Genomic DNA, 25,007 nt, shown 5'->3' on the forward strand with positions numbered 1-25,007 from the left:
TTGGAGAAATGTCTGTTTAGTTCTTTGGCCCATTTTTGATTGGGTCGTTTATTTTTCTGGAGTTGAGCTGCAGGACTTGCTTGTATATTTTTCAGATTAATTGTTTGTCAGTTGCTTCATTTGCTATTATTTTCTCCCATTCTGAAGGCTGTCTTTTCACCTTGCTTATCGTTTCCTTTGTTGTGCAGAAGCTTTTAATTTTAATTAGGTCCCATTTGTTTATTTTTGCTTTGATTTCCAATGTTCTGGGAGGTGGGTCATAGAGGATCCTGCTGTGAATTATTTTGGAGAGTGTTTTGCTTATGTTCTCCTCTAGGAGTTTTATAGTTTCTGGTCTTATGTTGAGATCTTTAATCCATTTTGAGTTTATTTTTGTGCATGGTGTTAGAAAGTGTTTTAGTTTCATTCTTTTACAAATGATCGACCAGTTTTCCCAGCACCACTTGGTAAAGAGATAGTATTTTCTCCATTGTATATTATTGCCTGCTTTGTCAAAGATAAAGTGTCCATAGGTGTGTGGATGTCTCTGGGCTTTCTATTTTGTTCCATTGATCTATATTTCTGTCTTTGTGCCAATACCATAGTGTCTTGATGACTGTGGCTTTGTAGGAGACTACTATCAGCAATTGTATGCCAATAAAATGGACAACCTGGAAGAAATGGAAAAATTCTTAGAACAGTATAACTTGCCAAAACTGAACCAGGAAGGAATAGAAAATCTGAACAGACCCGTCACAAGCACAGAAATTGAAACTGTAATCAGAAATCTTCCAGCAAACAAAAGCCCAGGTCCAGACAGCTTCACAGCTGAATTCTACCAAAAATTTAGAGAAGAGCTAATACCTATCCTACTCAAACTCTTCCAGAAAATTGCAGAGGAAGGTAAACTTCCAAACTCATTCTATGAGGCCTGCTGCTGATAAGTCGCTTCAGTCATGCCCGACTCTGTGTGATCCCATAGACAGCAGCCCACCAGGCTCCTCCATCCCTGGGATTCTCCAGGCAAGAACACTGGAGTGGGTTGCCATTTCCTTCTCTATGAGGCCACTATCCCCCTAATACCAAAACCTGACAAAGATGTCACAAAAAAAGAAAACTGCAGGCCAATATCACTGATGAACGTAGATGCAAAAATCCTTAACAAAACTCTAGCAATCAGAATCTAACAGCACATTAAAAAGATCATACATCATGACCAAGTGGGCTTTATACCAGGGATGCAAGGATTCTCCAATATCCGCAAATCAATCAGTGTAATACACCACATTAACAAATTGAAAAATAAAAACCATATGATAATAGATGCAGAGAAAGCCTTTGACAAAATTCAACACCCATTTATGATAAGAACTCTCCAGAAAGCAGGAATAGAAGGAACATTCCTCAACACAATAAAAGCTATATATGACAAACCCATAGCAAACATTATCCTCAATGGTGAAAAATTGAAAGCATTTCCCCTAAAGTCAGGAATAAGACAAGGGTGCCCACTTTCACCACTACTATTCAACATAGTTTTGGAAGTTTTGGCCACAGCAATCAGAGCAGAAAAAGAAATGAAAGGAATCCAAATTGGAAAAGAAGAAGTAAAACTCTCACTGTTTGCAGATGACATGATCCTCTACATAGAAAACTCTAAAGACTCCACCAGAAAATTACTAGAGCTAATCAATGAATATAATAAAGTTGCAGGATATAAAATCAACACACAGAAATTCCTTGCACTCCTATACACTAATAATGAGAAAACAGAAAGAGAAATTAAGGAAACAATTTCATTCACCATTGCAACAAAAAGAATAAAATACTTAGGAATATGTCTACCTAAAGAAACTAAAGACCTATATAGATAGAAAACTATAAAACACTGGTGAAAGAAATCAAAGAGGACACTAATAGATGGAGAAATATACCATGTTCATGGATTGGAAGAATCAATATAGTGAAAATGAGTATACTACCCAAAACAATCTATAGATCAATGCAATCCCTATCAAGCTACCAACAGTATTTTTCACAGAGCTAGAACAACACAAAGAGACCACGCTACATATGGACATTACCAAAGATTCCAAAGAAGCTCAAAACAGTCAGCAACAAGACCTAGAGCTGACTATTGCTCAGATCATAATTTCACAATTTGTATGGAAATACAAAAAACCACGAGTAGCCAAAGCAATCTTGAGAAAGAAGAATGGAACTGGAAGAATCAACCTGCCTGACTTCAGGCCCTACTACAAAGCCACAGTCATCAAGACAGTAATATTTTAATTTTAAATACAAATTTGAGATATTTGCCAGTGAATGCTCTTGCAAATTTCTGGAGTTTTCACAATTTTTGTTTTTTATACTCCAGTTACCTATTCCTTTTCTTTTGTTTATGTTTTCCTTGGGTTGTGTAGATCACTCAAGCTCCAATTGTGGCCATATTAAGTTCTTCATCTATTATATTTCTAATATAACATTGTATTGTTAGGAATGTAACAGAAAGAGGAAAGGCTTTTAGAGACAAGAGTATAAAATAAGTCCCCAAAGTAAGCTATTATGCATAAAGAAAGAAACAAACACAAAAAGTAAAAGTAGTGTCTAGTAACATGAGAAAATAATAAAACTCCATTTTATTTAAAGAACACACTAGTCAAGAGAACACACTGGTCATAGCAAACACACTCTCCCAACACAAAGAGACCACTCTATATATGGACATCACCAACAATTCCAAAGAAGCTCAGAACAGTCAGCAACAAGACCTAGAGTTGACTGTTGCTCAGATCATGAGCTTCTTATTGCAAAATTCAGGCTTAAATTGCACAAAGCAGGGAAAACCACTAGGCGATTCAGGTATGACCTAAACCAAATTCCTTATTATTATACAATGCAGATGATGAACACTTTCAGGGAATTAGATCTGGTAGACAGAGTGCCTGAAAAACTATGGACAGAGGTTCATAACACTGAACAGGAGATGGTAACCAAAACCATTCCAAAGAAAAAGAAATGCAAGAAGGAAAAATGGTTGTCTGAGGAAGCTTTACAAATAGCTAAGGAAAGAAGAGAAGTGAAACACAAAGGAGAAAAAGATACACCCAACTGAATGCAGAGTTCCAGAGAATAACAAGGAGAGATAAGACCTTCTTAAGTGAACAATGAAAAAAAAAAGAAGAAGAAAACAAGAGAATGGGAAAGTTTAGAGTTCTCATCAAGAAAATTGGAGATATCAAGGGAACATTTCATGCAGAGATGGGCTCAATAAAGGACAGAAATGGTATGGACCTAACAGAAGCAGAAGATATTAAGAAGAGGTAGCAATAATACACAGAAAAACTATACAAAAAAGATCTTAATGACCCAAATAACCATGATGGTGTGATCACTCACCTAGAGCCAGACATGCTAGAGTGTGAAGTCAAGTGGGCCTTAGTAATCCTCACTACAAACAAAGCTAATGGAGGTGATGGAATTCCAGCTGAGCTATTTCAATTAATAAAAGATGATGCTGTTAAAATGTTGCACTAAGTATGTCAGAAAATTTGGAAAACTCAGCAGTGGGCACAGGACTGGAAAGGGTCAGTTTTAATTCCAATCCCAAAGAAGGGTAATGCCAAAGAATATTCAGACTACCACACAATTGTACTCATCCATATGCTAGTAAGGTTATATTCAAAATTCTTCAAGCTAGGCTTCAGCAGTATGTGAACTGAAAGCTTCCAGATATAAAAGTTGGGTTTAGAAAAGGCAGAGGAACCAGAGATCAAATTGCCAACATTTTCTGGGTTATAGAAAAAGCAAGAGAATTTCAGAAAAAAAAATCTACTTCTGTTTTACTCACTGCTCTAAAGCTTTTGACTATGTGGATCATGACAATCTGTGGAAAATTCTTAAAGTGATGAGATTACTAGACCACCTTACCTGTCTCCTGAGAAACCTGTATGCCAGTCAGGAAGCAACTGTTAGAACTGGACATGGAACACTAGACTGGTTCAAAATTGGGAAACGAGTATGCCAGTGCTGTATATTGTCACACTATTTAACTTTTATGCAAAATACATTATGACAAATGGGCTGGATGAATCACAACCTGGAATCAAAATTGCCAGGACAAATATTAATAACCTCTGATATGCAGATGATACTACTCTAAGGGCAGAAAGCGAAGAGGAACTAAAGAATCTCTTAATGAGGGTGAAAGAGGAGAGTGAAAAAGCTGTCTTAAAACTCAACATTCAAAAAATTAAGATGATGGCATCCAGTCTTATCACCTCATGGCAGACAGAAGGGGGGAAAGGTGAAACAGGGACAGATTTTCTTTCCTTGTGGTTCAAAATCACTGTGGATGGTAACTGCAGTCACGAAAATAAAAGACACTTGCTCCTTGGAAGGAAAGCTGTAACAAACCTAGTTGCTGCTGTTCAGTCACCTAGTCGTGTCTGACTCTTCACTACCCCATAGACTGCATCATGCCAGTCCTCCCTGTCCCTCATCATCTCACAGAGTTGGCCCAAGTTCATGTCCATTGCATTGATGATTCCATCTAGCCATCTCATCCTCTGACACCCTCTTCTCCTTCTACCCTCAATCTTTCCAAGCATCAGGGAATTTTCCAATGAGTTGGCTGTTTGCATCAGGTGACCAAAATATTGGAGTTACAGCTTCAGGATCAGTCCTTCCAATGAGTATTCAGGGTTCATTTCCTTCAAGATTGACTGGTTTGATCTTCTTGCTGACCAAGGGACTACAGAGTCTTCTCCATCACCACAGTTCAAAGGTATCAATTCATCAAATCAAATCTAGACAGCATATTATTAACAAGCAGACACATCATTTTACTACCAAGGTCCATGCAGTCAAAGCTATGGTTTTTCCAGTTGTCATGTACAGATATGACAGTTGGACCATAAAGAAGGCTGAGCATCAAAGAATCGATGCTTTTGAATCATGGTGTTGGAGACTTTTGAGAGTCCCTTGGACTGCAAGGAGAGAAAACCAGTCAATCTTAAAGGAAATCAACCCTGAATATGCATTGGAAGGACTGATGCTGAAACTGAGGCTTCAATACTTTGGCCACCCAATGCGAATAACCAAATCATTGGAAAAGACCCTGATGCTGGGAAAGACTGAAGGCAGGAGGAGAAGGGGGTGGCAGAGGATGAGATGGTTAGATAGCATCACCGACTCAATGGACATGAATTTGAGCAAACTCTAGGAGATAGCGAAGAACAGGGAAGCCTGGTGTGCTGCAGTTCATGAGGTTGCAAAGAGTCAGACGCAACTTAGTGACTAAAACAACCATTTTAGAACAGAGAATTTACATTAGATGATTTTGTATATTTTTTTGATAGAAAAGCATATATTATCATGCACTGAAAAGAACCAGAGATCCCTGAGATTTCTATTGACTTCAGGAAGGAGGGAAATAGAGATGAATTAACACAGAGGACCAGATTTTTAAATTAGATTTTCCCAACCTTTATCACCACACAGTATTAGATTTATTAAATAATTTCCATCCAGTATACACAGAACTCTGACTAGTAGATAACGTTAGGTCACTTCCTTCCTCCCTTTCCCCCGAGGGGGCACACCTACCTTCTTGTTTCTCTTCCCTGTCTCCTCCCCAACCAACCCCTACCTGCACAACTGGCTACCCAAATAAGAATTTAGAGGCTTGTTAAAGCAGACAGGTATGCGAAGTACACATTTAACTTAAGTTTTCAGAGATAAACAGCAGACTTAAATACACACAAACAACCAAATAAAAGATGCATGTGATATATGTTTAATTCAAGCCTCTGTATTTATTTTCAATCAAAAAAAAAAAAATCAAACACTGAGAGAGACAAAGCATCTGTCATGTTTTGCAGAAAAGTGTTCATCTTTAGATAACATATCTAAATTGAAACATGTACTCTAGCTTATTTTTTTCTCTTTCCTTGTCCTTCAAGCAAGAGATATATTGAACAGTCAAATTCCAATCTTTTAACTAAGTTCTAAAGGAAATGTTGCAAAATAAGAGCAAAGAGAGTAGATAGGAAATTCTCAAGCAAATACAAAGAATGGACTTCCATTCAAGGAGGAGTAACAAACAGAAAGAAAACAGAATTATCTTGACTAGTTACTACCAATAAGAAGAAAAATATGAGGAGGAAAATACTAATTCTAATTACAAAGTACTAATGATTAATGTACTCTGGAATTTTTCAAAAATCCCAAAGAATACTTTAGAGATGAACCTTTCTACATATGCAAAATTAAAGATTATTAGCTATAGAAAGAAAAAAATTAATAAAAGAGCAGTTGCATCAACATCTACACTGAAATGAAAAGCAGGTTTTCTTAAAAAAATTGTAAAATTATGTCACAATTTTGGGACATCTGTTAATTGAATACATTAAATTAATATTCAACATGAGTAACACATGATCATAGGTGTAGTGCTGGTATGATACTAGATAAAAATCAAACATCTATGTCTTAGTAATATCTTAAAAGCAAAGTATATTTTATCTAAGAAAGGGGTGGTAGAAAGTAGAATATAAGATTATCATATGCAGCAGATTTGACTGTTTATTTGGAAATTTAAGACCAGTAGCTAGGAAACTATAAAGACATGTAAAAATTTTTTTTTAATTATTATAATAGCTGGTTGTAAAGCTATATAAAATATTTTAAATGATAAATGGCAGTAAGTTAATTGTTATTCAAATGATCATATTAATTTTTTACATAAGCCAAAAATAGTGAAATCCTTGAGATGAAGTATAGAAGAAACGTTTACAACATATATAAAGAGGGTATTAAACACTGCTGAGGTACATAAGAGAAAATAAAAAGGGAACAACTTAATATTTTTCTCAGTTCAGAGAACTCAACAGTATAAATACATTAGTTCTCCGAAATCTATGAAATCAATGCAACTTCAAAGACAAAATTTAAATATACTTTGGAGCTTGAGGAAACGATTTAAAAGTCTATCTGGAAACAGACACACACACACTCACTCACTCACAAGAATAGTCAGTAAAATTTTATAGTAAAGAGTAATGAGGAAGTAGTTGTATCAGATTATAATATTAATTAAAGGGGGAAAACATATGAGTGAAAAAAGTTTTTTGACATTGGACAAGAGGCATTAGAACAGTATGATTCCTGAGAGGAAAGAAACTTTGAGTGAGCTCTATAATAGTTCTTATTCTCTATTGGGGATGATTTTCCAACTATGCCACAGAGAGTTGGAATCCCAGCAGAGCCCAGCATTTCTACTGAGCTAGGAGAGAGTCCAGAATTTGAAAGTGGCTGAAGGTGCAAAACAAAGCAGTTAAGGGATGTACATGGGAAGGTGTCAGTGTCTGTTATTGAGCTCTGCAATTCCCTGAACTATGGCTGGCCTATACACACGCAGGATGAGATTACACAAAGCTTTCCAAAAAGCAGGTGATACAATTGAAGTGGAACAAGGATATGAAATGGTAAGCAATAGAGGGTGACATTGAAGATTCAGCCCAATTAAAGTGGAGATATTTACATACCCCTGCAGTACCGCTGCAGGAATTTATCTGAGCTATCAGTAAAGCCAAGCCTTTGGAATGAAGACTATATTGTAGAACAAGGTTCATTCTGGATCTGCGCAAATGAAGCCTAAAATCAAATCTGAAGTACCAAAGAGGAACCAAGATATGGCTGGTTAGTACCTCTAAATTTGACAGCCCTGAAAATTCTTTTGACTTCCCAGAAATAGCTTTAATAACATAGAAGATCCAGTCTAGACAAGTGAAAAGTGATTATCTGCTAAAAGAATGACTGGCTCAAACAAAAGTCTTTACAGGAAGATAAGAGAAACAAGAGTCTCCACAATGAATTATCAGCAGGATTAGAGTACAGTCAAGATCTATAAGTACAAAAAGAAAAATATGACCTATACTCAAGAAAAAAAGTAAAAAGTCAACAGTAATCAACTTAAGGTGACAAAATATCAGATTTAAAGACAAATTTTTTAAATAAATTATAATAAATATGTTAAAAGTAGCTAAAAATATATGCTCAAAGAATGAAAGGAAATATAGTATACATTTTCATGAACTTAAGTTAGGTAATGGTTTCTTAAATACAACTTAAAAATATAAGCAGCAAAAGAAAAGTTGAATAAATTAGACTTGCTCAAAATTTAAAATTTTAGTACTACAAACAATATCATCCTGTAAGTGAAAATACAAAGTGCATATCGGAAGAAATATTTGTAAATCATATATCTGATAAGGGCCTTATATTCTAACATTTAAATCATTCTTACAACTCAAAAATAAGAAGACAACTCAAGAAAATATAAACAGAGGGTATGAATAGACATTTCTTTATAAAAGAAATAAAGGTCAATAAGCACATTACTGGAGTATCAATATCATTACTTATCAGGAAAATGCAAGTCAAAATTACAAGATATGATGCCATACACTCTGGGATGATTAATACCAAAAAACAGACAATAAACATGTGTTGGTGAGAATACAGAAAAATTAAAACCCTTAGGTATTGCATGTGTGGATATAAAGTACAGCAGCCACTTTGAAAAATAAGCGATTCCTAAAATGTTAAACATAGGATCACTATATGACTGTGGTATGGGACATAATGCCCCCTCCCCAAAGGTATACATGTCCTAAACTCTAGAATCTATGAGCATGTTATTTTACACGGCAAAGGGACTTTGCAGATATAAAGAAGGTAAGGGATTTGAGACTATCCTCAATTGTCTAGTTGGGTCCAGTGAAATCGTAAGGACTTTTATAGGTGAAGCCAGGAAACAGAAGACTCAGAGATTTAAACGTCACACCTTGCTAGCTTTGAAGATGAGAAAAGGGCACAGAAACTAAGGAATGCAGATGGCCTCCAAACTCTGGTAGAGGCAAGAATGATAGATTTTCACCTAGAGCCTCTAGAAAGAAAAGAGTCCAGCTAACACCTTGAATTTTTCCCAGTGAACCCCATGATGCCTAGAACTGTAGATCATACATTTGCATTAATTTAAACCAGTATGTTTGTGGTACTTTGTTACAGTAGCAAGTCCACTCCTAGGTATACATGCCAGAAAAAATTAAAAATATATATATAGATAGATGCAAAAATGTGCTCATAAATGAGCTTGGTAGCATTATTTATAAAAACAAAATATAGAAAGAAAATACCTATTAACTGACAAATAGATAAGTGAAATACAAAATATGCATACAATGGAATATTACTTGGCACTAAAAGGGAATGAAGTATTGATTCTTACTACAAAGTGGATGAAACTTACAAGTATTATACTAAGTGAAGAAAGGCAGTCACATAGGATCATATGTTCTATGATTCCATTTATATTAAGTATCCAGAAAAGGCAAATCCATAGAAAGAGAAGGTAGATTAGTAGTTGTCTATGGGGTGGTATTGGGAAAGGAGGAATGCTTGACAAAGGATATGGGGTTTCTTTTACAGAGTTTGCTATGTTCTAAACTTGAAATGTGGGCTTCCCATATGGTACTAGTGGTAAAGAACCTGCCTGCCAATGCAGGAGACGTAAGCAACACGAGTTCGATCCTTGGGTCAGAAAGATCTCCTGGAGAAGGGCATGGCAACCCACTCCAGTATTTTGCCTAGAGAATTCCATGGATGGAGGAGGTGGCAGGCTACAATCCATAGAGCTACACAGAGTTGGACACGACTGTGGCAATTTAGCATGCAAACTTGAATTGTGAAGTTACACAGCTCTGAATTTACTTAAAAAATGAAATTGTGTACTTTAAATGAATGAATTGTATAGCATATGAATTTTGTCTTAAAAATGTGTTAAAAAGTAAACTTAAAGAATATTTTAAAAATTACAGTCTTAATGTTCAATCAGATAGGGAAGCTTAACAGAAGAAAGGCAATTATAAGAAGATGGAAATTCTAACATCTAAACCAGAAAATGAATGAACAATTCTTTGAATGGGTTTAATAATAATTGCAAAGTGGGATATTAAAGTAGGTACTTAGAAGTATGAAGTTCTATATCCATCCTAATTCTCTTTCCATATCTTTGAGGCACTTTTTAAAATTTATTTTTATTTTTCTACAGCCATATTATTATTAGGTTGGTACAAAAGTAACTGCAGTTTCAGACTGTGAATTTTAAAACATTATAACTAGGTTCAAGCATATCTTTATTAGTCAAAATAGGAACCATTACAAATTGACACATTTTTGCCAACAAGAAATATTTGTTTATTCCTGTAGCATAAAAAGCCATGCTTCAGGATTTGACAAACCCTTGGAGAGCATTTTCTGCCTCCTGCTGATTGTGGAAGTGTTTTCCCTGCAAAAAGTTGTTGAGATGCTTGAAGTAGTAGTCGGTTGTCAAGAGGTCAGGTGCATATGGTAGATGAAACATAACTTCACAGCCCAATTTGTTCAACTTTTGAAACATTGGTTGTGCAATGTGTGGCCAGGCATTGCTGTGGAGAAGAACTGGGCCCTTCCTGTTGACCAATGTCAGCTGTAGGCACTGCAGTTTTCAGTGTATCTCAGTTTGCAGAGCATACTTCTGAGATGTAATGGTTTTCCCAGAATTCAGAAAGCTGTAGTGAATCAGACCGGCAGCAGACCACCAAACACTGACCGTGACCTTTTTTTGGTGCAAGTTTGGTTTTGAGAAGTGCTTTGGCACTTCTCAGTACAATCACTGAGCTAGTCACTGGTTGTCATATACAATCCACTTTTCGTAGCATGGCACAATCTGATCAATATTTTGACTGAGAAATGGTTCACTGTTGCTGCATAGAATAAGAGATGACACTTCAAAACAATGATTTTTTTTGATTTGAGGTCAGCTCATGAGGCACCCATCTACTGAGCTTCCTCACCTTTCCAATTTGCTTCAAATGCTGAATTTCCAGAGAATGGTTAACGCTGAGTTCTTTGGCAGCTTCTTGTGTCGTTGTCAGAATATCAGCTTCGGTGATCCTCTCAGCTGGTTGTTGCCACCTTCCAATGGCCAGCCACAATGCTCCTCATCTCCAAGGCTCCCATCTCCTTTGCAAAATTTCTTGAACCACCACTGTACTGTACGTTCACTAGCAGTTCCTGGGCCAAATGAACTGATGTTGCGAGTTATCTCCATTGCTTTATGACTGATTTTGAACTCAAATAATAAAAACACTCAAATTGCCTTTGCCTGACATCATTTCCCTAGCCAAAAATAGATGTAAAATAAACAGCAAAATGTCATTAGCAAAAAAAAAAAAAAAGGCAAGAATTTGCATTAAAATGATGTTGACATAATCATATTTAAGAATGTATTACAATATGGAACAGCAAAGTTCAACAGTGTAAAACTGCAATTAATTTGGCACCAACCTAATATGTTTCTAGATGTGGTGTCTATATAAGGTTACATGTTGAAGAGTCAAATTGCCAACACTAAACACTCCATCACTATGTGCCCTTGGATAGTTATGAAATATTGTTTCTCTATTTTCTCTTTTGTAAAGTGAGGACAAAAATAGCACTTATCTCTGAAGGTTATGATGATCAAAAGAGAAATTCCCATTAAATGCTTTTCTCACTATAATAAAGACTATTAATATTTTCTCACTCTTATTACCTAACATTAGCATAGACATTCATGTATCTGTGTGAGATTATATAAGTTTTATCTTTCTAATTATGAAGAAAATATAAACAAACATTTATGGGTTACTTACTATATGCTAGAGATTTTAAACATCTTATATAGTTTATTTATCATCATAAACTATGAATCAGACATACTATCATCATTTTGACCAAAATATTGGAATATTATGAGGTTTCCCGAACTATGTAGTAAATAGAAAAAGATGAAAACCTAAATCTATCTGATTATAAAATCATTACTCCCAAGAACAAACCACTGCATCCTTTATTCAAAAACAGAACTTTAAAATTATACAATTACCATATATTGAACTAAGAAATGTGAGTTAAGATTTTCTATTTCTTCCTGGTCCAGTTTTGGAAAGTTGTACTTTTCTAAGAATTTGTCCATTTCTTCCACGTTGTCCATTTTATTGGCATATAATTGATGATAGTAGTCTCTTATGATCCTTTGTATTTCTGTGTTGTCTGTTGTGATCTCTCCATTTTCGTTTCTAATTTTGTTGATTTGATTTTTCTCCCTTTGTTTCTTGATGAGTCTGGCTAATGCTTTGTCAATTTTATTTATCCTTTCAAAGAACCAGCTTTTGGTTTTGTTGATTTTTGCCATGGTCTCTTTTGTTTCTTTTGCATTTATTTCTGCTCTAATTTTTAAGATTTCTTTCCTTCTACTAACCCTGGGGTTCTTCATTTCTTCCTTTTCTAGTTGCTTTAGGTGTAGAGTTAGGTTATTTATTTGACTTTTTTCTTGTTTCTTGAGGTGTGCCTGTATTGCTATGAACTTTCCCCTTAGACTGCTTTTAGCATGTCCCACAGGTTTTGGGTTGTTGTGTTTTCATTTTCATTCATTTCTATGCAAATTTTGATTTCTTTTTTGATTTCTTCTGTGATTTGTTGGTTATTCAGCAGTGTGTTGTTCAGCCTCCATATGTTGGAATTTTTAATAGTTTTTCTCCTGTAATTGAGATCTAATCTTACTGCATTGTGGTCAGAAAAAATGCTTGGAATGATTTCTATTTTTTTTGAATTAACAGACCCATCACAAGCACGGAAATTGAAACTGTAATCAAAAATCTTCCAGCAAACAAAAGCCCCGGTCCAGACGGCTTCACAGCTGAATTCGACCAAAAATTTAGAGAAGAGCTAACACCTATCCTGCTCAAACTCTTCCAGAAAATTGCAGAGGAAGGTAAACTTCCAAACTCATTCTATGAGGCCACCATCACCCTAATACCAAAACCTGACAAAGATCCCACAAAAAAAGAAAACTACAGGCCAATATCACTGATGAACATAGATGCAAAAATCCTTAACAAAACTCTAGCAATCAGAATCCAACAACACATTAAAAAGATCATACACCATGACCAAGTGGGCTTTATCCCAAGGATGCAAGGATTCTTCAATATCTGCAAATCAATCAATGTAATACACCACATTAACAAATTGAAAAACAAAAACCATATGATTATCTCAATAGATGCAGAGAAAGCCTTTGACAAAATTCAACATCCATTTATGATAAAAACTCTCCAGAAAGCAGGAATAGAAGGAACATACCTCAACATAATAAAAGCTATATATGACAAACCCACAGCAAACATTATCCTCAATGGTGAAAAATTGAAAGCATTTCCTCTAAAGTCAGGAACAAGACAAGGGTGCCCACTTTCACCATTACTATTCAACATAGTTTTGGAAGTTTTGGCCACAGCAATCAGAGCAGAAAAAGAAATAAAAGGAATCCAAATTGGAAAAGAAGAAGTAAAACTCTCACTATTTGCAGATGACATGTTCCTCTACATAGAAAACCCTAAAGACTCCACCAGAAAATTACTAGAAATAATCAATGACTATAGTAAAGTTGCAGGATATAAAATCAACACACAGAAATCCCTTGCATTCCTATACACTAATAATGAGAAAACAGAAAGAGAAATTAAGGAAACAATTCCATTCACCATTGCAATGGAAAGAATAAAATACTTAGGAATATATCTACCTAAAGAAACTAACGACCTATATATAGAAAACTATAAAACACTGGTGAAAGAAATCAAAGAGGACACTAATAGATGGAGAAATATACCATGTTCATGGATTGGAAGAATCAATATAGTGAAAATGAGTATACTACCCAAAGCAATTTATAGATTCAACGCAATCCCTATCAAGCTACCAACAGTATTCTTCACAGAGCTAGAACAAATAATTTCACAATTTGTATGGAAGTACAAAAAACCTCAAATAGCCAAAGTGATCTTGAGAAAGAAGAATGGAACTGGAGGAATCAACCTACCTGACTTCAGGCTCTACTACAAAGCCACAGTTATCAAGACAGTATGGTACTGGCACAAAGACAGAAATATTGATCAATGGAATAAAATAGAAAGCCCAGAGATAAATCCACACACATATGGACACCTTATCTTTGACAAAGGAGGCAAGAATATACAATGGATTAAAGACAATCTCTTTAACAAGTGGTGCTGGGAAATCTGGTCAACCACTTGTAAAAGAATGAAACTGGACCACTTTCTAACACCATACACAAAAATAAACTCAAAATGGATTAAAGATCTAAACGTAAGACCAGAAACTATAAAACTCCTAGAGGAGAACATAGGCAAAACACTCTCCGACATACATCACAGCAGGATCCTCTATGACCCACCTCCCAGAATATTGGAAATAAAAGCAAAAATAAACAAATGGGACCTAATTAACCTTAAAAGCTTCTGCACATCAAAGGAAACTACTAGCAAGGTGAAAAGACAGCCTTCAGAATGGGAGAAAATAATAGCAAATGAAGCAACCGACAAACAACTAATCTCAAAAATATACAAACAACTCCTACAGCTCAACTCCAGAAAAATAAACGACCCAATCAAAAAATGGGCCAAAGAACTAAATAGACATTTCTCCAAAGAAGACATACAGATGGCTAACAAACACATGAAAAGATGCTCAACATCACTCATTATCAGCAAAATGCAAATCAAAACCACTATGAGGTACCATTTCATGCCAGTCAGAATGGCTGCGATCCAAAAGTCTACAAATAATAAATGCTGGAGAGGGTGTGGAGAAAAGGGAACCCTCTTACACTGTTGGTGGGAATGCAAACTAGTACAGCCACTATGGAGAACAGTGTGGAGATTCCTTAAAAAACTGGAAATAGAACTGCCTTATAATCCAGCAATCCCACTGCTGGGCATACACACTGAGGAAACCAGAAGGGAAAGAGACACGTGTACCCCAATGTTCATTGCAGCACTGTTTATAATAGCCAAGACATGGAAGCAACCTAGATGTCCATCAGCAGATGAATGGATAAGAAAGCAGTGGTACATATACACAATGGAGTATTACTCAGCCATTAAAAAGAATACATTTGAATCAGTTCTAATGAGGTGGATGAAACTGGAGCCTATTATACAGAGTGAAGTAAGCCAGAAGGAAAAACATCAATACAGTATACTAACGCATATATATGGAATTTAGAAAGATGGTAACAATAACCCGGTGTACGAGACAGCAAAAGAGACACTAATGTATAGAACAGTCTTATGGACTCTGTGGGAGAGGGAGAGGGTGGGAAGATTTGGGAGAATGGCAATGAAACATGTAAAATATCATGTAGGAAACGAGTTGCCAGTCCAGGTTCAATGCACGATGCTGGATGCTTGGGGCTGGTGCACTGGGACGGCCCAGAGGGATGGTATGGGGAGGGAGGAGGGAGGCGGGTTCGGGATGGGGAACACATGTATACCTGTGGCGGATTCATTTTGATATTTGGCAAAACTAATACAATTATGTAAAGTTTAAAAATAAAATAAAATTAGAAAAAAAGAAAAAAAAAAGAAATGTGAGTTGACTTAAAACTCACCACATCTACCTAAGAACTTGATGTCTTCTGACTTTTGTTTTTGTTGTTTAGCTGCTAAGTCATATCTGACTCTTTTGTGACCCCATGGATTATAGCCTACCAGGCTCCTCTGCCCATGGAATTTCCCAGTCAAGAATACTGGAGTGGATTGCAATTTTCTTCTCCAGGGGATCCTCCCAACCCAGGGATTGAACCCACATCTCCTGCATTGTAGGTGCACTCTTTATTGCTAAGCCACCAGGAGCAATACATTTGTTTACAGTCTTTTCTAATCATCCCAGCTTCTAAAATTTCAGTAAAGTTTAGATATAAAACATTATTTTGTATTGGCCTCATGAACTATGAACATTAGAAAATGTTCTAACTTAAAGTTCTAAACACTAACTTCTAACATAAATTGTCTCTTGCACTGAAATATAGCAAAGGGAAAAAAAAAAAAAAACCCACAACAGCAGTGATAACGATCCTCTTACATCCAGTTCTGTATCCATGTTTTGGGTCACAACATCTACATAATGAACTTATGTCTCATCTTTAGAATAAAGTAATAATTTGGGCCCCAAATGCTAGAAAAAACACTTTCAAATACTCAGAAGATACAAAGCAAAAATAACCATGATGAGAATTTCACAGTGTCATATCCATATCATTTTTGCCATACATTCCACTCTGGTGGAACAAACCTTGCAGTCCATTGGGAAAAGGCGGCATAAACCTTTGCTCTATTCACACCAGCCCTGGTCCCCATCCTCAAGGGGCAATGCCTGAAGATGACAAAGTACTTACTTTGTCTAAAGACTTTCAAGAAGCAATTTTATCCCAATATTTGATTATAATAAAATTATATGTGATTTGTCCATAATCTGGTCATGGCAAAAACCTATATTCCTCCCAAACATTGGACACCATGTTGATTTCAGTTAGTCAATAATTTTTTGAGAAAAAATGAAAGGTGTCTTCAGTGGACTTTAAGGATGTATTTAGACATAAAGAATGTCAGTAATGAAATCCTGAGACCTTTCATTTCGATAATTTAAAGCTTCTTCTCTCTTGTCAGATACATGAAGGATGAAGTTGACTTTTCCTACAACATGGTACTCCGCTCACCCTGCCTTTACCTGGTGATCTAACCACAACTTCAGCTTCTCTCAAAGAAGATTTGAAAAATACAATTGGAAAAACATCCCAAAAATATAACTTCAAAATATATAATATGTTTTAAAAAGGAAATCATAAAAAATTTTCATTAAGTTGACCCCTATCTGTACAAAGTCTTTACACCTAGCTCAGGAATGATTGTGATATATCAGGGTGTTTTGGAACCTGAAGTTCAGAACTATGCCTCATTCCATTTCATTATCTTATCTCCCTATCTCTTAAATTCATCCAAAATTTCCCCTTGCAATAAACAATAACAACAACAAAATGAAAGTCACTCAGTTGTGTCCACTCTTTGTGACCCCATGGACTATACAGTTCTTGGAATTCTCCAGGCTAGAATACTGGAGTGGGTAGCCTTTCCCTTCTCCAGGGGATCTTCCAACCCAGGGAACGAACCCAGGTCTCCTGCATTGCGGGTAGATTCTTTATCAGCTGAGCCATGGGGGAAGCCCAACAACAACAAAGAATCTGAATAAAACAGCCATGTAAGAATGTATGCCTTAGTTAAACATTTTTGGTATAGGCCCTCTATATCTTTAGGAAACCATGGGGTTTAAGTGAAAGACTAACTAAACAGAAGTGGAATAAATAGTAAATCATGGTTGTGTATCAGTTTTAAATCAATTAAGCCTTTTGGAAATTAAAATTGAAATTGTGTGTTTTACGCTGTTTTGTCATCCAGGGCCCACAGTGGGTCTGGCACAGTCAGTCTTGTGCCTGCTTTACACACTACTGCTCATTTCAGAGCTTTGATAATCACATTCTCATGTTTTATGGACACATCTTCCTGTCTGTGGATCAGACATAAACATGCAGCTGCTATGCACAGCTCAGGCTGCTGCACTGCCTCAGAAAATCATGAGCCTTCAAATTAGGCATTCTGGAACATAAGCAGAAATAAGAGAGGAAATTTGTTTCTCAAATGTAAACGTCCAAACAGCCCCTTTTAATGGCTACATTTTGTTCCTTGATTCTATGAATATTAAAAAAAAAAAAGAAAGAAAGAAAGAAAAAAAAAAGATGTTGGTCACTATTTGGACAGCAAATAAACTTTAAAAATTGATGTTATTTTTGGAGCTATGGAGCCAGTTTCTTGGGAGAAGAAAATCATCAAGGCTAGGCCCACCTCAATTCTGTTAAAGATTTCCCTCACACTTCATGAAATACCATTTCTGTCCTTTATTGAGCCCATTTTTGCATGAAATGTTCCCTTCATATCTCTAATTTCTTGAAGAGATCTCTAGTCTTTCCCATTCTATTGTCTTCCTCTATTTCTTTTCATTGATCACTGAAGAAGGCTTTCTTATCTCTCCTTGCTATTCTTTGGAACTCTGCATTCAAATGGGTATATCTTTCCTTTTCTCCTTTGCTTTTCACTTCTCTTCTTTTCACAGCTATTTGTAAGGCTTCCTCAAATACCCGTTTTGCTTTTTTAACATTACTTTTTCTTGGGGGTGGTCTTGATTCCTGATTCCAGTACAATGTCACAAACCTCCAACCATAGTTCATCAGGCACTCTATCAGATCTAGTCCCTTAAATCTATTTCTCACTTCCACTGTATAGTCATAAAGGATTTGATTTAGGTCATACCTGAATGGTCTAGTGGTTTTCCACACTTTCTTCAATTTAAATCTGAATTTGGCAATAAGGAGTTCATGATTTGAGCCACAACAGCTTCTGGTCTAGTTTTGCTGACTGTTTAGAGCTTCTCCATCTCTGGCTGCAAAGAATACACTCGATCTGATTTCAGTGTTGACCATCTGGTGATGTCCATGTGTAGAGTCTTCTCTTACGTTGTCCGAAGAGGATATTTGCTATGACCAGTGTGTTCTCTTGGCAAAACTCTATTAGCCTTTGCCCTGCTTCATTCTGTACTCCAAGGCCAAATTTGCCTGTTTCTCCAGGTGTTTCTTGACTTCCTACTTTTGCATTCCAGTCCACTATAATAAGAAGGACATCTATTTGGGGTGTTAATTCTAAAAGGTCTTGTAGGTCTTCATAAAAACGTTCAATTTCAGCTTCTTCAGCATTACTGGTCGGGGCATAGACTTGGATTACTGTGATACTGAATGGTTTGCCTTGGAAACGAACAGAGATCATTCTGTCGGTTTTGAGATTGCATCCAAGTACTGCATCTCAAACTCTTTTGTTGACTATGATGGCTATTCCATTTCTTCTAAGGGATTCCTGCCCACAGTAGTAGATATAATGGTCATCTGAGTTAAATTCACCAATTCAGTCCACCTTAGTTCACTGATTCCTAGAATGTCAATGTTCACACTTGCCATCTCCTGTTTGACCACTTCCAATTTGCCTTGATTCATGGACATAACATTCCAGGTCCCTATGCAATATTGTTCTTTACAGCATCAGACTTTGCTTCTAATACCAGTCCCATCCACAACTGGGTGCTGTTTTTGCTTTAACTCTATCCCTTAATTCTTTCTGGAGTTATTTCTCCACTGATCTCCAGTAGCATATTGGGCACCTACCAACCCAGGGAGTTCATCTTTCAGTGTCCTATCTTTTGGCCTTTTCATACTGTTCATGGGGTTCTCAAGGCAAGAATACTGAAGTGGTTTGCCATTCCCTTCTCCAGTGGACCACATTCTGTCAGACCTCTCCACCATGACCTGTCCGTCTTGGGTGGCCCCACACGACATGGCTTAGTTTCACTGAGTTAGACAAGGCTGTGGTCCGTGTGATCACGTTGGCTAGTTGTCTGTGATTGTGGTTTCAGTCCTTCTGCCCTCTGATTCCCTCTCTCAGCACCTGCTGTCTTACTTGGGTGTCTCTTACCTTGGACGTGGGGTATCTCTCCACGGCTGCCAGCAAAGCACAGCCACTGCAGAAATGGTATGGACCTAACAGAAGCAGAAGATATTAAGTAGAGGTGGCAAGAATACACAGAAGCTGTGTACAAAAAAGATCTTCATGACCCAGATAATCACGATGGTGTGATTACTCACACTCACCTAGAGCCAGACATCCTGGAATGCGAAGTTAAGTGGGCCTTAGGAACTATCACTAGGAAAAAAGCTAGTGGAGGTGATGGAATTCCAGTTGAGCTACTTCAAATCCTGAAAGATGATGCTGTGAAAGTGCTGCACTCACTATGTCAACAAATTTGGAAAACTCAGAAGTGGCTCCAGGACTGGAAAGGGTCAGTTTTCATTCCAATCCCAAAGAAAGGCAATGCCAAAGAATGCTCAAACTACCACACAATTGTGCAATTCTCAAATGCTAGTAAAGTAATGCTCAAATTCTCCAAGCCAGGCTTCAGCAATACATGAACCGTGAACATCCAGATGCTCAAGCTGGTTTTAGAAAAGGCAGAGGAGCCAGAGATCAAATTGCCAACATCTGCTGGATCATGGAAAAAGCAAGAGAGTTCCAGAAAAACATCTATTTCTGCTTTATTGACTATGCCAAAGCCTTTGACTGTGTGGATCACAATAAACTGTGGAAAATTCTTCAAAAGATGAGAATACCAGACCACCTGACCTGCCTCTTGAGAAACTTGTATGCAGGTCAGGAAGCAACAGTTAGAACTGGACATGGAACAACAGACTGGTTCCAAATAGGAAAAGGAGTACGTCAAGGCTGTATATTGTCACCTTGCTAATTTAACTTATATGCAGAGTACATCATGAGAAACACTTGGCTGGATGAAGCACAAGCTGGGATCAAGATTGCCAGAAGAAATATCAATAACCTCAGATATGCACATGACATGACCCTTATGGCAGAAAGTGAAGAAGAACAAAAGAGCCTCTTGATGAAAGTGAAAGAGGAGAGTGAAGAAGTTGGCTCAAAGCTCAACATTCAGAAAACTAAGATCATGGCATCTGGTCCCATCACTTCACAGCAAATAGATGGGGAAACAGTGGAAACAGTGGCTGACTTTATTTTTCTGGGCTCTAAAATCACTGCAGATGGTGATTGCAGCCATGAAATTAAAAGACTGCTTACTCTTGGGAGGAAAGTTATGACCAACCTATACAGCATATTAAAAAGCAGAGACATTACTTTGTCAACAAAGGTCTGTCTAGTCAAGGCTATAGTTTTCCCAGTAGTCATGTATGGATGTGAGAGTTGGACTATAAAGAAAGCTGTGTGCTGAAGAATTGATGCTTTTGAACTGTGGTGTTGGAGAAGACTCTTAAGAGTCCCTTAAACTGCAAGGAGATCCAACCAGTCCATCCTAAAGGAGATCAGTCCTGGGTGTTCATTGAAAGGACTGATGTTTAAGCTGAAACTCCAGTACTTTGACCACTGATGCGAAGAGCTAACTCATTAGAAAAGACCCTGATGCTGGGAAAGATTGAATGGAGGAGGAGAAGGGGACAACAGAGGATGAGATGGTTGGATGGCATCACCGACTCAATGGAAATGAGTTTGGGTAGACTCTGAGAGCTGGTGATGGACAAGGAGGCCTGGTGTGCTGTGGTTCATGATGTTACAAAGAGTCGGACATGACTGAGGGACTGAACTGAAATTAAAACTCACCAAATACCCATGGTTTCACCCTAAACTCTACCCCTTAACAACCACTGCCACCACCATGCCTTACAGAGGATTCTTCTGGTGTCCACAGTTAGGCAGACTTTCGGCATGTCAGGATAATTCATTTTTCTAGTCTGTATATACTGGAAGTTCTCTTTACTTCAAGCCCCACTAAATATTGAACATGAGACTTAGAATACGATTTCCTCACTTTCAACAAACTTGCCTTCTAGTAAACCAGATTTTGTTCCATGGTTAACCTAAAGAAAGTGAAGGAAAGTGAAGTTGCTCAGTCATGTCTGACTCTTTGCGACCCCATGGACTGTAGCCTACCAGGCTCCTCCATCCATGGGATTTCCCAGGCAAGAATTCTAGAGTGGGTTGCCATTTCCTTCTCCAGGAGGTCTTCCTGACCAAGGGATTGAACCCAGGTCTCCTGCATTGTAGGCAGATGCTTTACCATCTGAGCCACCAGGGAAGTCCATAGTTAACCTAAGCAGGATGATAAATTATGATGCTACTTTATTTAAATTCAGATGAACAAAATCAACAAGGTATAAATTTAAAAAAAATAAAGTTATACATATAGAACAAATTTCCAAGCTCTGCTAAAGTAACTGAAACAGTGTATATAGTGTGTGTGTGTATATACATATACACACACACACACGTATATTAAAGTAAGGGTTTAAGGTTTGCTTGCTTGGTTTTGCAAGTAACAGAAGCATGGAGAAGTGGCATCAAGTTAAAATGATGCAGCTATTGCTTATACAGGGAAGTGTAGTTGTCTTCACATATAGCTAGAAGGTGAAAAATAAAGTTATGAACAAAGGAAGCTAATTTCCTCCAGCTTTCAGGATAACATGGTCTCATCTGTATTTCAGGGTAACATGGTCTCATCTCATCTCTCTGTTTCATTCTTGATTCTGCATGTTTACTGGCCTTTCTTCTCTACTATGCATTTGTCAGCGAAAGGTTGTTTAGATGAGGAATCTTTTTTTCTCATTTTCAGTAAGAAAAAAAAAATGTCAACTGATCTCTAGTCCTAAATCTCCTGAACAAAAGTTCAATAGAGATAGTCTGACTGGCTTTCAGGTCATCACCTTCCCCAAACTTGATGGCAGCAGGAGTGGGCTAGGGTTTGAGGGCAGAAACATGGCTTATTGGGATGACTTATTGGCATGTGTGGCTTCAGAGATGATAGCTCAGCCCCAAGAACCTGAGGCTTGGTAAAGAGATTCTAGCACAGGCCACAGGAATGACAGGGCTTGCTGCAATGTTGCCTCTGTCTAAAGAGTATAGCACAGAAATCTAACTATTTCATGTATTTGTATTACCTTTTTCCTTTCCCAAGGAAAGTTTCCAGGCTAACCCAAAATGACAAAGATGTAAACAGTTAAACACAATGCTGTGGCATGAGTGCCATAAGAAAGGCAGGCGCAAAGGACAGTCATCAGAATAACTGAGAAATTGCATTATACAGCAAAGATGTATACACTCTTAAGGCTCTGTACTTTACATTTTATTTTGCTTTATTAATAAAGTTGTGATTTATTCTGTATGGCAGTTGTAGTGTTAGTCACTCAGCTGTGTCTGACTCTTTGTGACCCCGTGGACCCACCAGGATCCTCTGTGCATGGAACTCTCCAGGCAAGAATACTGGAGTGGGTAGCTATTCCCTTCTCCAGGGGATCTTCCTGACCCAGGGATCAAACCTGGGTTTCCTGTATTGCAGGCAGATTCTTTACCGTCTGAACCACCAGGGAAGCCCATTCTATATAGAAGGTCCCTTTATTTTTGAGATTTTTAAGCCCTCATGTTAAATTTCAGAAAAATATACTAATAAGATCTAGATGAAGCTTTATAATGAACACACCTATGAGTCAGACATTACCAAAACACAGGATGCCTCCCTCATGCTTCCTCCCTGTAAGTATTCCCCAATCATCATTTAAAGGTAGCCATAGTTCTCTTCCCTCTCCATAGATTAGCGATGCCTGTTTTTTTAACTTCATATAAATAGAATCCTACAGTATGTCCTTTTTTTAAGTCTGACATTTTAACTGTACTTTTTTGGGGGGGTGTGGGGAGAACCACGCAAAGTGTGGGATCTTAGTTCCCTACCAAGCATTGAACCCATGGTCCCTGCTCTGGAAGCTCAGAATCTTAACCACTAGACTGCCAGGGAAGTCCCAAGTCTGAATTTTTATTAATAACACCACTTTTGTGAGAGTCATTGATATTGTTTTGTGTAGCTGGAGTTTGTGAAATGTTACTGCCATATCAATTTCATTGAATGAATATACCAGAATGCATTTAGCCATGATACTGGGGATGAACCTTTGGATGGTCTCTACTTTGAAGCTAGTATGATAAATTCTATTAATATCCTTTTACATATTTATCTTATAAATGCATGTATGCTTTTCAGTTCATTTTAGTTATTATGGTAGATGTGTAGTATATCTGGCAGTTGTCTTAATTTATATTTCCCAACAACTGATGATATTAAGCACATGTTGATAGGTTAATGAGCTACTTGGTTATCACTTTTGATGAGGCAACAATTTTGCCTTTAAAAAAAAAAATGAGTTGGTTTTCTTTTCCCTTTCTTCAAACTTCTTTGAAATTAAGAACTTCTGCATACCAAAGGACACAATTGTGAGATTTTAAGTAAAAACATATTATTTAAAATATAGAATCTCTTTTACCAAAATTTGATTCTCATTCAAATCTTTAGAATTATGTCTGTTAAATGAAATAAAAATGCAGGTTTTCAATATGGTAATAACATTCTATAGAGGAAGATTTGACTCAAAGATAGGTATTTTTTTTAAATCTGTGTAAAGACACCAGTATTAGAAAAAGCAACCCACTCATTAATAGTTGTCTATTTTGTGTGTACTGTCAATGGTCAAAATCTATTAAAAACTTATTCTCTACCTTCTACTCATGGTTTATCTTTTAGATAATTCATCAAAAAGCTTCCTTCAAGTTTCAAAATCAGGAAATTCTGTGCTGGGCAATTGGATTAGTTTTTTTGCCAATGGGAACTATGGCTTTTGTGGCAGACTGGGTCCCTTTTTTTGCTTTGTTTCCCAAAAAATATTTACCCCACATTTATAAACTACAAAAGAACCTATATATATACATTTCTCCAAACTAAGGTTATCCTTGTCTTTATTTGACCATTGCCCTAATATATATCTATTAACCTTTTATATAAAAAACATAATCAATATAAAAGTAAAAAGGAACTATAACAAGACTATGTATGTGTATATGTGTAAATATACTATGTTTATATATACATATATATGTATAATACACATATATACACAGGACAACAAGCTTACTTCTGTGATCAGCTTTAAATTTCATAAGAGGAACTGCTGCTGCTGCTGCTGCTGCTGCTGCTGCTAAGTCTCTTCAGTCGTGTCCGACTCTGTGCGACCCCATAGATGGCAGCCCACCAGGCCCCGCCGTCCCTGGGATTCTCCAGGCAAGAACACTGGAGTCGGTTGCCATTTCCTCCTCCAATGCATGAGTGAAAGTGAAGAGGAACATATATTATAATTAATGAAGTTAATAAATATCCCCATTCTTATGTCTCATGACATATTATTATCTGTGTTCCAGTCTTGGCTATATGCTTGCTTAACATTTGTTTCAGGCTACAAAGTGAACGTGAGTACTGGGATTGAAGTTGTCTAAAGTATTCTGTGCAGCATCTTATTTGTTTGCAAAGTTTTTGAACTATGAATAAGGATAAAATTTGAAAGCCAAGGCATGGAAAAAAAA

The sequence above is a fragment of the Bos javanicus genome, chromosome 8 (genome assembly GCF_032452875.1).
Source record: "Bos javanicus breed banteng chromosome 8, ARS-OSU_banteng_1.0, whole genome shotgun sequence".
Classification (NCBI taxonomy): Eukaryota; Metazoa; Chordata; class Mammalia; order Artiodactyla; family Bovidae; genus Bos; species Bos javanicus.